General features: G+C 56.3%; 1 protein-coding gene across 3 annotated transcripts in view; it reads left to right on the top strand.

Moving 5' to 3' along the window:
• Positions 1 to 13,035: 13,035 nt before the first annotated feature.
• DENND2C (DENN domain containing 2C) overlaps positions 13,036 to 15,184 on the top strand; it is a 38,626-nt gene continuing 36,477 nt past the window's right edge. The window contains exon 1 of one of the 3 annotated variants that reach the window (XM_075910395.2): positions 13,036 to 13,154. The gene's annotated coding sequence lies outside the window, so the exon portion shown is untranslated. Of the gene's footprint in view, positions 13,266 to 14,211; positions 14,365 to 15,184 lie in introns of those variants that run through there. The other 2 variants (XM_075910397.2, XM_075910398.2) reach the window with 2 other exon arrangements.

Below are 15,184 nucleotides of genomic sequence, written 5' to 3' on the forward strand. Positions count from 1 at the left end.
TTCCAAAATGGCGGTTTCGGAATAGCACCCGTGTAGGCAGGGCGGCTGCAGTTATTCCGAAACAAGGGGCCTCCAGCCCCGCTCAAGGTGCCCTGCTGGCCGCTCTGGCCACACTGAGCCAAACTCTGGAGTCCCCTTCCCCTGGAGCCCCTAAAGCTGCAGCCTCAGGGGAAAGGGCTTGTGGCAGACAGGAAGCCCTGACAGCCCTGAGCTGCCTAGGAGCTGCCACAATGGGTTCAGGCACAAGGTGCCTCTGTGGCTCTCACCCAGCCCTACACTGCTCCCAGGAGCCTGCCTGGGGCCAAAAGAGACACCTGCCCCCCTGGCCTGGCATGGAGAGCCTGGACCTTATTGAGAACTTCCAGGGTCTCTGCACCTGGCACAGGAACGCTGATGTCCATGGCCATGTGGCCGACAGCCTGGCCACCAAGGGGCACATCCACACCCAGGAGCAGGTCTGGATGCAAGTTAAAGATCCGCCAGGCATATGCCAGGGCCCGCGAGTGCAGCGCCTGCTCCAGGGCAGAACCCCACACGTGCCCCTACGCTGAGGACCTGAACTGCATCTTGGGGGGTAGGGCAGTCCCTTCCTCCCCCCCCCCCCCCGATAGTGACTCAGGGCTCGAGACGCCCAGCATCATCCTCCCAGGGGACAGAGATGTGGAGGAGGAGGAAAAAGAGGAGGAGCCGGACAAATCGAGCTCTGTCGCTCTCCTGCCCCTGGAGCCAGTACCCCACACTCTGGACATGTCCCAGGCATTGTCCGAGGCAGGCACGTTAGGTGAGTGCCATTGTAACTGCCACTGGGCACATGTGAGCCTGGGACCTGTGGTGCTTAGCATAGGAGCCTCTCCCCTGTTGAGCTAAAAGCCAGCTGGCTCCCAGCCCAGCTGCAGGTACAGGTGCCTTGTTCTTGTCCGTCGCTGTGGTCGAGGTGCCACTGCACGGGTCAGTGAACCACACTAGGGGCTACGTCTACACTGGCGTGATCTCACGCAAAAACTCTTCCACAAGAGAGCGTCTGCACTGGCATGTGCTTTTGCGCAAGAGCATCCATGCCAGTGTGGACGCTCTCTTGCGCAATAAACTCCGATGGCCGTTTTAACTGTCGGCCTTTCTTGCGCAAGAAATTCCTGGTGCCTGTCTACACTGGCCTCTTCTGGAAGAGCTCTTGCACAAAAGGGCTTAATCCTGAGCAGGAGCGTCAGAGTTCTGGTGCAAGAAGCCCTGATTTCATACAGTAGAGTGTCAGTTTACTTGTGCAAGAACACGTGGCCAGTGTCGACAGGCAGCAAGTTTTTGCGCAAGATCACACCAGTATAGACACAGACTAGGAGTGTGGCTTACACCAGCATGCTCCCTACACACACAGTGGAGGGGGCAGGCAGCAAGGGGCAGCTGCATGCCCCTCACTCGGCCTTTGTGGCATGGGGATCACGCAGCAACCTGTGCACACGGCCCCAGCAGGCTGCACCAGAGGTCCCTTGTGCTATTGGTCACGGGGTGTCTGGAGAGGCCGGCCATGCTCCTGACATGGGGCGGGACACGAGGTGGGGCACCCTCCCTCTACTGGCCCCGCTAGGAGGCCGGGGCCTTGGAGACACGCAGGCACACCCCTCAGCAGTGCTGCACACGGCACATGGGCATGCCCGCCCTCTCGGGGCAGCACCCACTCCCGGGGACAGTGCAGCACAGGAGAGTCTGCCGCTCACACACTCCTCCCCCTGCCCCCTGCCCCCCTCTCCCGCAGCGGGCAGGGATACACGTTCTCTCCCTGTGGGACGCCACCACTGCCGGACCTGGCGTGTGCGTGGTGGGGAGGGCAGCCCACCCACCCCATGGCCTCCCACCCACCTGCGGAGCCCGATCTGGCCGGCACCTTCCCAGACCTGCTTGTCCCAGGATATGGGGGTAGTGTGGCTCCCCCCAGGGACATCGGAGCCCTTGCAGGAAAGGGCCACTGGCCAGAGCACACATGGCCTTGCTCCAAGCACAGCACCTTCCTCTGAGCTGAGAACTGTCACGCTCAGCTCACAGATGAGGGTGAGGCTTCGGGCAGTGTCCCCTGGGATGAGTGACCGTCCCTCTGCTCTCCACAGCCGGACCAGCTGCGAGAAGGGGCCATCGACGACACCCGAGGGACCCGCAGGCACCGGAGACCCAGGGACGAGTTCCAGAGGGAGCCCCTCACGGCACTCCGATCCCTGGAGCAGACCCTGGGCTGCAGAAAGACATTCAGCTGCGGCAAGATGCCTGGCGGGAGATGCTGGAGCAGGGCTGCACCATGTGCGCGGCCGTTCAATCCCTGCTTGCCAGCATGCTGCCCGCGACTGCTCTCACTCCTGCTTCTCCAACCACCCCTTTCCCCGTGGCCACCGCACCTGTGGCCGTGGGATCCCCAAAGCCGGGTGCCACTCCCGCCCCATCCCTGAACCTCTTCTCACCCCTCCCAAGGCTCTCATTCCCCCACCCATCCCCTCCCAGGGTCTTTCCCCAGTTACTTCTACCCCAAATAAAAAATCAGAATTTATTTTTTCCAAAACAAATGGTCTGTTTTATTGTCCCCGCAGGGGAAGGGCAAAGGCGGGAGGGAGGGGTGTGGGAGGAAAGGCAAAGAGGGGCGATGCACAGGCCCCTAGTGGGGAGGCCCAGGGGAGTGTCACTGGGGTCCTTGTGAGAAACTCTCCCTCAGGGCCTCCTGGAGATGCTTGACCCCTTGATGGGCCTGCCAGATGGCAGCTGTGCAAAGGCCCTGCCAATCCGGTCAGCCTCTGCCCCCCCACCTGGCAGGAATGCCTCCCTCTTCCTCTCATAAATAGTGTGCGCACAAATCATATGGCCACCATGTGGGAGATGGTCCGTTCGCCAATGTCCAGCCGGGTGATGAGGCATCGGAACCGCATCTTCAGACCCAAAGGCGCTCTCCATCACTGAGCTGGTGGTCAGGCTGGCTGGTGTAGGGTTTCCTGGGTCAGGGCAAGAGAGGGTAGGCCACGTCCCCCACCATGCACATCGGCATGTCCACGTCCCCGACCCTGATGGTGCAACTGGGGGAAAAACTTCCAGCATGCGGCTTCTCAAACACGCTCATGTGCTGGAAGACGTGGGTGTTGTGCGCCTTCCCCAACGTATCTGGCCATGATCGTCCATGACGGCCTGCAGGCCCATCAACAAGTTCCCCTTCCGGTTTCTATACACAGCTCTCCAGTGGTCGGGGGATGCAGGTGCTCCTGTCAGTAGCCCCCTGCAGTTGGGGAAGCCGGTGATGATGGCATCCACATCGCCAAGGCTGATGACCCTGCACAGCAGGACAGTGTTGATGGCCCTCACCACCCATAGAAAGAGCCAAAAAAACAGCATCACAAGGGGGCCACGGCCCTTGGAAGGTCCCTGAGCCCAAGTCCCCCTCCCCCCAGCAGGAGCAACCCCCCCCCCCCCACTTACCCCATCCCCCACCAGGGCTTTGTGAAGGTGGGACTGAAAAACCTCCCGGGGAGGGGGCTTGCACCACCCCCACCCTAGGGAGCCCCATTCCCGCAGTCCACTCCCCTCCTGGGACGATAGCCCGAGGGCACCAGACCTGAATGACCAGGGCCCTGACGGCCGATCTCCCCATGCTGAACTGGTTCTCCACGGAGCGGTAGCTGTCTGGGCTGAAGAGCTTCCACAGGGTGATGGCGACCTGCTTCTGGAGGGGGGGCAGGTCACATGTGAGTGTCCTGTCGCCTGAGGGCAGGAAGGACAGAGCTCCAGAGAGGTGTCCTTCCTCATCCCGAAATTCTGGAGCCACTGCTGGTTGCCCACTGCTCCGTGACGAGCCGGTCCCTCCAGTCGGTGCTGGTGTCCAGAGCACCAGAGGCGGCAGGGCACAGTGTGCAGGGGAGGCTGGGCGGGACCCAGCAGCATGAGCTGCGCCTGCAGAGAGCCGAGGAGGATCTCCAAGCTGATCAGTGGGTTGGGATCCTGCAGGAACTGCTGCTTGAGGTGCACCCCCAATTGCAATAGCCGTAGACTGCCCAGAGGCAGCTCCTGCACCATAGCTGGATTGCAGAGTGTCCACAAGGGCACCCGGAGCAGGCAGAGGAATGGGTTTGCTGCCCCTCCAGGTGGTAGGTAAAGGAAAAAAGCCTGAGACGCGGTTGTCCAGGGGGTCCCGTTAAGCATGAGCTTCAGCTAGCCTCAGGCAGCGGCCATGGGCAGTGAGCGCTGTCCTGGAGTGTGACTCAGCGTCCAATCAGTGTGGGCGCTCTGTTTCAAAATAGCCCAGCACTATTTCACTAGGTATGTCTACACTACAAAGTTAATTAGAACTAACGGACATTAGTTCGAATTAACTTTGCTAGGCGCTACACTAGCAAACCGCTAGTTGGAACTTAATTCAAACTAGGTAAACCTCATTCCACGAGGACTAACGCCTAGTTCGAATTAAGTAGTTCGGATTAAGGGCTGTGTAGCCCCTTAATTCAAACTAGTGGGAGGCTAGCCCTCCCCAGCTTTCCCTGGTGGCCACTCTGGGCACCACCAGGGAAACTCGTCTGCCCCCCTCCCGGCCCCGGACCCCTTAAAGGGGCACGGGCTGGTTACGGTGCCCGTACCAGGTGCAAGCCTGCCAGCACCCAGCCAGCAGACCCTGCACCTGGCACGGCACGAACCAGCCACCCGCTGCCACCCAGCCCTCCGCCTCTTCCCAGGACCAGGCTGGCGGCTCCCGGGAGCTTACCCAGGACCGCAAGAGGCGGGCGCCCGCCTGGTCCAGTGCAGACATCGTGGACCTCGTCCACGACCTCCGCACTAGGCACAGGAAAGTGGCCAGCTAGGGCAGGAGAGCTGGCAGCCCGGCCACCCAGGAGCAGGTGCATGAAAATCAAGGTGGTCCACTGAGACCCCCGACCCTGAGCCCTGAGCTTACAATGGCCGTCCTGGGTCAGACCAAAGGTCCATCTAGCCCAGTAGCCTGTCTGCTGACAGCGGCCAACCCTAGGGACCCTGGAGGGGATGGACCGAAGACAGTGACCAAGCCATTTGTCTCGTGCCATCCCTCTCCAGCCTTCCACAAACCTTGGGCAGGGACACCACTCCTACCCCCTGGCTAATACCACTCCATGGACCCAACCTCCATGACTTGATCTCACTTCCCTTTAAACTCTGTTCTAGTTCTAGCCTTCACAGAAGCAAGGAGTTCCACAGGTTGACTATTTGCTTTGTGAAGAAGAACTTTCTGTTATTAGTTTGAAGCCTGCTACCCATTCCTTTCCTTTGGTGTCCTCTAGTCCTTCTATTAGGGGAACTAATGAAGAACTTTTCTTTATGCACCACTCGTGCTTTTATAGACCTCTATCATATCCCCCCTCAGTCTCCTCTTTTCTAAGCTGAGAAGTCCCAGTCTCTTTAGCCTGTCTTCATATGGGACCTGTTCCTGATCATTTTAGTTGCCCTTCCCTCTCCCACCCTCTCTCTTCCCCTCTCCCACCTCCTTTTCCCAGTCTCTCCGAGTTTTGTTCAATAAAGAGAATTTCTATTTTTGAACACGTGTCCTTTATTTTGTACATCAGGAAGGGGGGCTAGGGAGGGGTAAGTGGAAGGGGGTGAGGGAGGAATGGGGTACGAGCCCCCGATGGAGAGGACTGGGGTGGCTCTGCGGGCTCCTCGGGGTGGAAGCTCTCCTGCAGCCCCCCGATTGACCCCCCTCCCCGGATGGCAGCCTGTGGCAAGTGCAGCTGGGCTGATGGCTGAGTGCTGATATGCCAAGTGTGGGCACTCAGGGCACTCCAAGCCAGGACTGCTTTGCTGTCCCTCATCGAGTTAGACAAGCGAGCAGGGAACCCCTGAGAACTGTCTGTCCGGGGTGGGGGTCGGGTCCCTTTAAGCACAGCCCTGAGACAGCAGCTCCACACTCTAAGTCCTACTCTGATGCCCTGCCGGCACTGCTTCCGGCCAGCCTTAAGCCCGGTTCAGGGTCCACTCAATGTGGACATGCTAGTTCAAATTAGCAAAACGCTAATTCAAACTAGTTTTTAGGTCTAGATGTGCTAGTTCGAATTAGCTTAGTTCAAATTAACTAATTTGAATTAAGTTAGTTCAAATTAGTGCTGTAGTGTAGACATACCCCCAGCTTCTGGTGCGGAGAGGCTCTTTTGAACGAAGATATTGGAGTGTTCCTTCCAGATTAGCTTATTCCAAAATCAGCTGCTTTTGCGGAAAAACTTGCCAGCTGTCTACACTGGCTGCTTGAATTTCTGCAAGAACACTGACGATCTCATGTAAGAAATCAGTGCATCTTGCGGAAATACTGTGCTGCTCCCGTTTGGGCAAAAGTCCTTTTGCGCAAGAGGGCCAGTGTAGACAGCTCAGATTTGTTTTGCGCAAAAAAGCCCCAATCGTGAAAATGGCCATCGGGGCTTTTTTGGGCAAAAGCGCGCCTAGATTGCGGAAAAGCGTCCGTGCCAATCTAGACGCTCTGTTCCGCACATGCTTTGAACGGAAAAACTTTTCCGTTAAAAGCATTTGTGGAAAATCCTGCCAGTCTAGATGTAGCCAGTGTGTGCAGTGTAGCTGTAGCCAGAGAGAGTAGCACGAGCTTTTGTGGGCAAAACGCACTTCCCCAGATGAGACAGGCCTGCATTTACTTGAACCAGCAGAGGCCCCAACTAGGAAGCACACAATGAAACCAGCTCATCTTTCAAGCACCCACAAGTAAATGCTCCCACCCCTGATTCTGAACCCCGCAGGACACTGGCTGCCCGTGGCCCTGTCTTGGGGCCCTGGTTTGTTTCGCTGGACTGTGGAACTGGATTTCCCTCCAGAGAACTAGCTCTAGAGCAGCTGGACAGTGTCAGAAGCTGGTAGATAGTAATGTGGTCCCATAGGCAGGGCTGGCCTTAAGCCGATTCGGCCAATCTGGCCGAATCAGGCCCCGCGCCTAAGGGGTCCCCGCGCCCCTGAACCCAGAAGTGCCGGCGAGTTACAGAGCCGGGGGCTCTGCTCCAGCAATATGTGGAGCTGGGTCTGTCCCCCGGCTCTCCCTGGAGCGGGCCCTGGCCCCCACCCCCCCCGTCCTCCCACCCCGCTTCCTTATGACACTCTTTTAGATACTTGAAAGGTGCTCTCATGTCCCTTTTCGGTCTTCTCTTTTCCAAGGTAAACAAGCCCAATTCCTTCAGCCTTGCCTCAGAGCTCATGTTCTCTAGACCTTTCATCATTTGTGTTCATCTTCTCTGGACTTTCTCCAGTTTCTCCTCATTTCCTGAAATGTGGAGCCCAGAACTGGACATGATACTCCAGCTGGGGCCTAATGTAGATGGCTCATTCCCTGCCTAGGGGACGTGAGACTGGGCGGGTTAATTTCCAGTCCTCCTGTTTATTCTTTTCCTAAGCCAGGAGGGCACAGTAGTTTCGATGGCGGCTCTGCAGGAAGGCTGCCCGCACTGCCCTCTGCCTGAAACCTTGTGCAGGTGTTAAACCTTGTGCAGGTGTCCAGCCCACCCTAGAGGTGGCTGCATTTCAGCGTGCCTGAAGCAACACAGCACCAGCAATGGACAGGAGAATGGCTCCCGGGCAAGGCTTACTCATGACTGCTTCAGTCCCATTGGCTGGGCCTCAGCCTCTTTCCTTCTACTCCCCTGGTTTGCAATGGGGCTGTAGACTCTGGGGGAGAGGGCTGGAGACAGGCAGAGGTGTCTCCCTGCGGCAGATGTAGACACATCTCTATATTAATCATTCTCTCATTGAAGTTTTTAGCTTTGTAGTGAGTGCTTTTACATGGAATGAGGCAGAGATTGTCCCTGTGGGGTGAATGAGGTGGGAATGGCTAAGGCGGAAGGTGAGCACCTCCGGCCAGTTGCAGAGGTTGGAGAGGGGATGGAAGCCAGATCCAAGATCAATGAGCCCTGGGAAGTGGGCCCATTGAAAGGAGACTGGACCTGTGGATGCCGTGGGGGTCAGCAGCAAGGGCCTGCTTTGGGAAGCCCCCTCTTTGGAGGTGAATGTGGCAGCATTGAGACATCACCCAGAAGCCGGCGCCCCAGACACTAACTGCAGATTCATGGGACGGCTCTCACAGATCTTGCACATGCATAAGATGATAGATCTGCAGGGGCGAGGGGTGGCGTAGTGAGGGGGCCGGAGGGGTCAGTTGCCCCCGGGAGAAAAATAATATAAAATTTAGTTAAAAATAGATGTCACGTTTTTAAAAGGAATACTGTATCTCCTGCCTTTTGTCTATTTTTTTCTCTTTAGGCCCCCAGTTAAAATTTTCAAAAGCACTTGAGTGACTAAAGTCATTTTTGAAAATTGGACTTGGAAATCTAAGCTCAGATTTTCAAAGGTAATTAAGCTCCTAAAGAGACAGTTGCCAACTCGGATCTTCAAAGATATCTATCTGATCTTTAGTGATAGAAATGTAGCCGTGTTAGTCTGGTGTAGCTGAAACAAAATACAGGACTATGTAGCACTTAAAGCTCATCATCTAATAAACCATTGTGTTAGTCTTTAAAGTGCTACATAGTCCTGTATTTTGTTTTAACGGATCTTTACACACCTTTGAAAATCTGATCATAAGTGGCCTAGTCAGTTCTGAACATGAGCTATAGGAACTCTAATTCCTTCAGGCTTTTTTTTTTTTTATTTGAACATTTATCTACACTAATTCTCCTCCTTTTGCTTGCACTATCCAATAAATGAATAGATCAAAATTATAGGTGCTTTGTGAATATGCTGACTTGAGAGTGGAAAGATTTCATATTGTCATGTATGATTCCTGGTAACCCAGCTCAAATATGAAAAACTAGGTTGATACCTGTTCATATCAGGAGCTGTTGAATTCAGTTATTAAGATGTTTAGTGGAGAAGATATTGGTTTGTTTTTTTTATTTATACTATGGGCAAAGCATGGGCTCACAAGAATTCCTCCATTGTTTTATCATGAGTCTCAAAACATTTGGGCTGCGTCTAGATTGGCATGATTTTGCGCAAAAGTGGCCACTTTTGTGCAAAATCTTGCCGCCTGTCTACACTGGCCGCGAGTATTTGCGCAAGAACACTGGCTTTGTAATCTACAAACTCAGTGGTTCTTGTGCAAATACTCTGATGCTCCCGCTCAGGGATAAGCCCTCTTGCGCAAGAATTCTTGCGCAAGAGGGCCAATGTTGATCAGATCTACTTCTGATGTGATATTTTTGTGTGGTTGTGGTTTGTTGTTAGGGTGCTCAACAAAAAATCCTGAGTGGGGCAGGCCCCACCAAAACGGTTTGAATTGGGTCCTGCACTAAAATGGCCATCGGCGCTTTCTTGCGCAAGAGAGCATCTACACAGGCATGGATGCTTTTGTGCAAAAGCAAATCTTTTGCAGAAAGGCACATGCCAGTATAGATGCTCTCTTGCACAAATACTTTTAACAGAAAAACTTTTCTGTTAAAAGTATTTGCGCAAAATCATGCCAGTCTAGACGCAGCCTTGGTGTTTTTCTAAAGGCCTGGAGTTAATTGGTGTTTTTCTAAAGGCCTGGAGTTAAAGGCGGTCAAAAAGGCAAATAGGATGCTAGGAATTATTAGGAAAGGGATAGAAAATAAGACCCAGAATATCTTACTGCCCCTGAATAAAACTATGGTACGCCCACATCTTGAATACTGTGTACAGATGTGGTCTCCTCACCTCAAAAAAGATATTTTGGCCTTGGAAAGGGTTCAGAAAAGGGCAACTAAAATGATTAGGGGTTTGGAACGGGTCCCATATGAGGAGAGGCTAAAGAGACTAGGACTTTTCAGCTTAGAAAAGAGGAGACTGAGGGGGGATATGATAGAGGTCTATAAAATCATGAGTGGTGTGGAGAGGGCTGATAAAGAAAAGTTATTTATTAGTTCCCATAATAGAAGAACTAGAGGACACCAAATGAAATTAATGGGAAGCAGGTTTAAAACTAATAAAAGGAAGTTCTTCTTCACACAGCGTGTTGTCAACCTGTGGAACTCCTTGCCAGAGAAGGCGGTGAAGGCTAGGACTATAATAGAGTTTAAAGAGAAGCTGGATAAATTCATGGAGGTTAGGTGCATAAAAGGCTATTAGCCAGGGGATAAAATGGCCTCTGTTTGTCAGAGGCTGGAGAGGGATGGCAGGAGACAAATCGCTTGATCATTGTCTTCGGTCAACCCTCTCTGGGTTACCTGGTGCTGGCCACTGTCGGTAGACAGGATACTGGGCTAGATGGACCTTTGGTCTGACCCAGTACGGCCGTTCTTATGTTCTTATGTTCTTATGTAATTGATTATGTAGGAATCTCAGCTTTCATTTAAAAAAAGTTCTCTATACTTCTGGGCCTTACAGCTAAGGAGGAAAGCTTTAAAACATGAACCATAAATACTTAAGAAACAAAAGGCCAATAAAAATCCAACATGTTTTATTTTTAAAAAATCTTATGATTTGTAGACCATTCTCATAACTTTGTGTAGGCGTTCCTTGTGATTTTGGGGTTGGCAATACTGCTTTTTGATTGGTGAACTGAGAGAGGTCTCTCCCTTCAGTTTCCCTTTCCACCCTCCTTTTTTGTCACAGGTCATCAGAGAATCATAGAGACAATGGAGAGTAGGGTGAGTCCATGACTATGGTTAATGACTGGTCAGGGTGACTAACTTTTATCAGCCAGTGGTCTGAATGAGCTATCTACTGCCATCTGCTAATCAACTGTAGGAAAAGGCTTCACGAGCAGACCTTATTTATATAGACAACCTACTTTGCAAACCTACTTTGCCACAGAGGTCAGCAGACACACTTGCTGTGTCAAGGTGATCAATTTTGGCCCTTTTGGGTTGAAATTCACTTAAGACTTGGAGCTGGGAGAATGAAATGTTGTTATCCATATTGTATGATTAAAAGGTAAAAGACCTGAACTTAATATGACCCAGCTTAGGGTCTACCATAACTTGAACACTAAGCAGAGGATAGTGAGTCACATCTAACTGAAAGTCACAGAAGATGGAAACAGGTTTTATTTCTGGTGGTGTAGAGTCTATATGGGAGTTCTCAATTATATCTGACACTTTAATTCCAGTGTTTAAAGGCAGAGCTGACAAGAATCAATTGAGAGTCCTTGTCTTGTCTCAGTGATCGCTTGAGCAAAAATCATTGATAAAACCTTGTGTAGACTGACCTTGGACTCAACATGCAGGCAGTGTGTTGAAGGGCAGTGCAAAAGAGGCAGTGGTGGTGAGGTACCATATTACCTAGTGAAATCATTAGTGCTGAAATCACTAAGGACTGGAATTTGACCACAGAACTGACACGTTCTTAACAAAGATTCCATTTTTTGCTATTTAAAAAGTAAATCAATGTAACAGAAAACTGCAACGCTCTCTGGTAACTTTTTAAAAATCAAACTTTAAACTTTATTGAAAAAATTGGCTAGTTTGCAATTGAAAATATTTGACCTAATAAGGCAACTGATTTAATTTTGTGTAAAATTTTGCATAATAAAGGATGGCATTTTTTTTGAAAATGTTCAACTATATTGCTATACATTTTGATCAGATCTACTTCTGATGTGATATTTGTGTGTGGTTGTGGTTTGTTGTGTGGGTGCTCAACAAAAAATCCTGGGGCGGGGGGCCCGCCAAAACAGTTTGAATTGGGCCCTGCACTTCCTAAAGCTGGCCCTGCCCATAGGGCGTTGAATTGTAACATGTACTCAGCAGTGCTGAGCGCTCCCGTGTTGCTGCACCGGTGCCCAGGACCCTCTACACCCCCCACCCTCCCTTATGTCTCACAGGGGGGTCCCAGTCAGTCCTTTCTTTTAAGCTCGTGAGGCCTGAGGCAGGACCATCCCCCTGGCTGGGTCCTCAGCTGCTGAATTCCGACACTCAGGTGTGAAGGCAGCCAGGCCCTGTGAAGTGGACTTGGCTGTGGCTGCGGGGCGAGGACACACCACACAGATGGGCACTGACCTGTGGAGCTCAGACACCTACAGCCCATGGTGTGAGCAGCTGGCCAGGCGTGAGGGGTGTGCACGGTGCCGGGGGGGGGGGGGAGGTGTGCACAGTGCCGGGGGGGGGGGAGGTGTGCACAGTGCCGGGGGGGGAGGTGTGCACGGTGCCGGGGGCGGAGGTGTGCACGGTGCCGGGGGACAATGAGATCCCAGCCTTCCCCAGTTCCCGGGCTACTGTCGGCAGTGGCCAGTTTGTCCCCAGGAGGCAGGCGCTCATGCTCCCCAGGGCAGCCCTGCCTCCTTTGTGCCAAGGTAGCAAGAGGGCCGGGAGCGGCAGGCAGCCTGGCCTGGGGTAGGCAGGGGCTGTTATGTTAATGAGGGCTCCAGCGGCACCTGGGGGTCACATGTTTGGGGGCTTGGCCGCCGAGGGCCCGGTAGCCCAGCTGCAGGCAGGGTGCTGGCAGGTCTGGCTGGGGCACGTTTCCAGAGGCCTGGCTGAGTTGTCTGCTCCCTGCTGGAGCCCTGCATGGGGCTTGTGGGGCGCCCCCCACTCCCTGGCTGCCCCAGAGCCTGGGTGTCACTGCCCCCGCTGGGGGCTAATTCTCATTGCTGCGGCAGTCCCTGCGGGGGGGTGGGGCGGTGGGCAGCCCGGCCGGTGGTGCTGTAACATGGGTGCTTGAGCTGGGAAACGGGGCAGCCCCAGGACACCCTACGGCCTGCAGGACTGTCACGGCCACTGGTGGGTGATCACAGCACGGGGGCATCTGCCTGGGGTCTCCCCGGGGGTCAGAGTGGGGGTCTCCCTGGGGGGGCAGGTCGAGGGCCACACTTCAGGCTGACTGAGACCCCCCCCCATCCTCCTCCCAGCAGCCTGTCAAGGTAGCGGGTGCAAAGTAGCGACCCCTCAGGCTTTGCGGTGTGTGTCCCTTTAAACACAATACAGGACTGTGTAGCACTGTAAAGACTAACAAGATGGTTTATTAGGTGATGAGCTTTCGTGGGCCAGACCCACTGAGGAAGTTAAAGTGCTACACACTCCTGTGTTGTGTTTCAGCAGCGCCAGACTAACCCGGCTGCATTTCTATCACTGTCCCTTTAAAAAGCGGGACGAGGGGCGGGGCCAGGTGTCTGAGTGACGGCCACGCTGCCCAATGGGATGCTGCCCAAATGTATGAAGCTGGAGACGCCCGCGGGCCCCGCGGAGCGGGACCAGAGCAGGGACCGGCCCTGGCGGCGGGGGCAGGTGAGAGCCCGGCCCGGGCGGCCTGTTCCAACACCCGGGGGTCCCGCGGCGCTGCCCGGCCAGGGAGCGCCCCCTGGTCCGGACGGTGCGGGGCCGGCGCGACGGAGCAGGGTGGGGCAATGGGGCAGGCGCCGGGGGGCGGCGCGGGGCAGTGGGGCCAGGGGGCAGTGCAATGGGGCAGGGGGCGGGGGCCAGGGGGCAGCGCAGTGGGGCAGGGGGCGGCGTGGGGCAGTGCAATAGGGCGGGGGCCAGGGGGCAGGGCGGGGCAGTGGGGCCGGGGGCGGTGGGGCGGGAGCCAGGGGGCAGTGCAATGGGGTAGGGGCCAGGGGGCGGCGCGGGGCAGTGGGGCAAGGGCCAGTGCAATAGGGCAGGGGGCCGGGGGGCGGGGGCCAGTGCAATGGGGTAGGGGCCAGGGGGCAGTGCAATGGGGCGGGGGGCGGGGGCCAGGGGGCAGTGCAATGGGGTAGGGGCCAGGGGGCAGTGCAATGGGGCGGGGGGCGGGGGCCAGGGGGCAGTGCAATGGGGTAGGGGCCAGGGGGCAGTGCAATGGGGCGGGGGGCGGGGGCCAGGGGGCAGTGCAATGGGGCGGGGGCCAGGGGGCAGTGCAATGGGGCGGGGGCCAGGGGGCAGTGCAATGGGGTAGGGGCCAGGGGGCGGCGCGGGGCAGTGGGGCAGTGGGGCAAGGCCAGTGCAATAGGGCAGGGGGCCGTGGGGCGGGGGCCAGGGGGCAGTGCAATGGGGTAGGGGCCAGGGGGCAGTGCAATGGGGCGGGGGGCGGGGGGCAGTGCAATGGGGCGGGGGCCAGGGGGCAGTGCAATGGGGTAGGGGCCAGGGGGCAGTGCAATGGGGCGGGGGGCGGGGGCCAGGGGGCAGTGCAATGGGGTAGGGGCCAGGGGGCAGTGCAATGGGGTAGGGGCCAGGGGGCGGCGCGGGGCAGTGGGGCGGGGGCCAGGGGGCAGTGCAATGGGGCGGGGGGCGGCGTGTGGGGCGGGGGGCGGTGGGGCGGGGGCAGGGGGCGGCGCGGGGGCGGGGCGGTTGTGGGGCCGGTGCAGGGGGTGTCTGGCGGCTGCTGCCCGCAGCTCCGCGCCTTGCCGGGCCTGCGGACCGAGACTCGCCGCGTGCCGGGCGCGGGTTGCGGGTTGCGGGGCCCGCTGCCCCCTTCCCCGCCTCGCGGTCCCGGGGCTGCTCGCGCTGAAAAGCCGCCCCGCGGGTGAGTCCGGCCACATGCTGCCAGGCGGGGGCGGGGCGCGGCCCGGTGACTTTCCTGTGGGCAGGGCCGGGGCCGCCGCTCCCGATGCGCTCTGCCCCGTTCGGCCGGGGGGGGGGGGGGGTGCCCCGCCGCTGGCAGTGGCGAGGGGGTTTCTGTGCGGGCCGGGCTCGCGGCCAGCCCTCGCGCTCTGCAGGCTCTGCCCTGTCGCCCGGCCGCACGGGGCTGTTCTACCCAAAGCGGAGCCAGCCAAGTCCCGCAGTTGCTGCCAGTGCGGGTGCGCGTTGCAGTCAGTTCCCTTTGGTTCAGGCTGCAGCTCTGGGGCTGTAGAACGAGGAGTAAAGGTCAGAGCTTAGGTCCCTGGGTCAGTGGCGTTGGCGTTGCCTGGGCATTTCCTGGCTGCCTTGATGCCAGCCATGTCCTCTCTCCAGTACGTGGCTCTTCAAAGCACCAGGAGGTGCTGGGAGAGTGTCCCAAGGGATTTCTGAACCATGCAGTTGTGGCAGATTTCCATGGTGCGCTGTGTGTCTCGGGGGTTGGGTAGAAGACAGGAGGGCAGCGTCTTGGGGTTGTGCACAGGGAAGAGTAGACAGGCTCTTTGCATTGAACGTCTGGGCAGGCTCTGTTGCCCAGACTGGCATGGTGTGGAGGGGACTCAAAGTACCTCAACTGCAGATTTTTGGTCTCTGCATTTTGAAGCTGTTTCACAGCCAAACCAGGAAATGTAGTCATGTAGTCTCGTGACCTCCCATTGTCTTTCGGAGGGAATGACGGCCAAGCGCTTGCTAATGCAGAAACAAAGGAAAAATGCGGGATAAGGTTT

The sequence above is a fragment of the Pelodiscus sinensis genome, chromosome 27 (genome assembly GCF_052426305.1).
Source record: "Pelodiscus sinensis isolate ZL-2025 chromosome 27, ASM5242630v1, whole genome shotgun sequence".
NCBI lineage: Eukaryota > Metazoa > Chordata > Testudines > Trionychidae > Pelodiscus > Pelodiscus sinensis.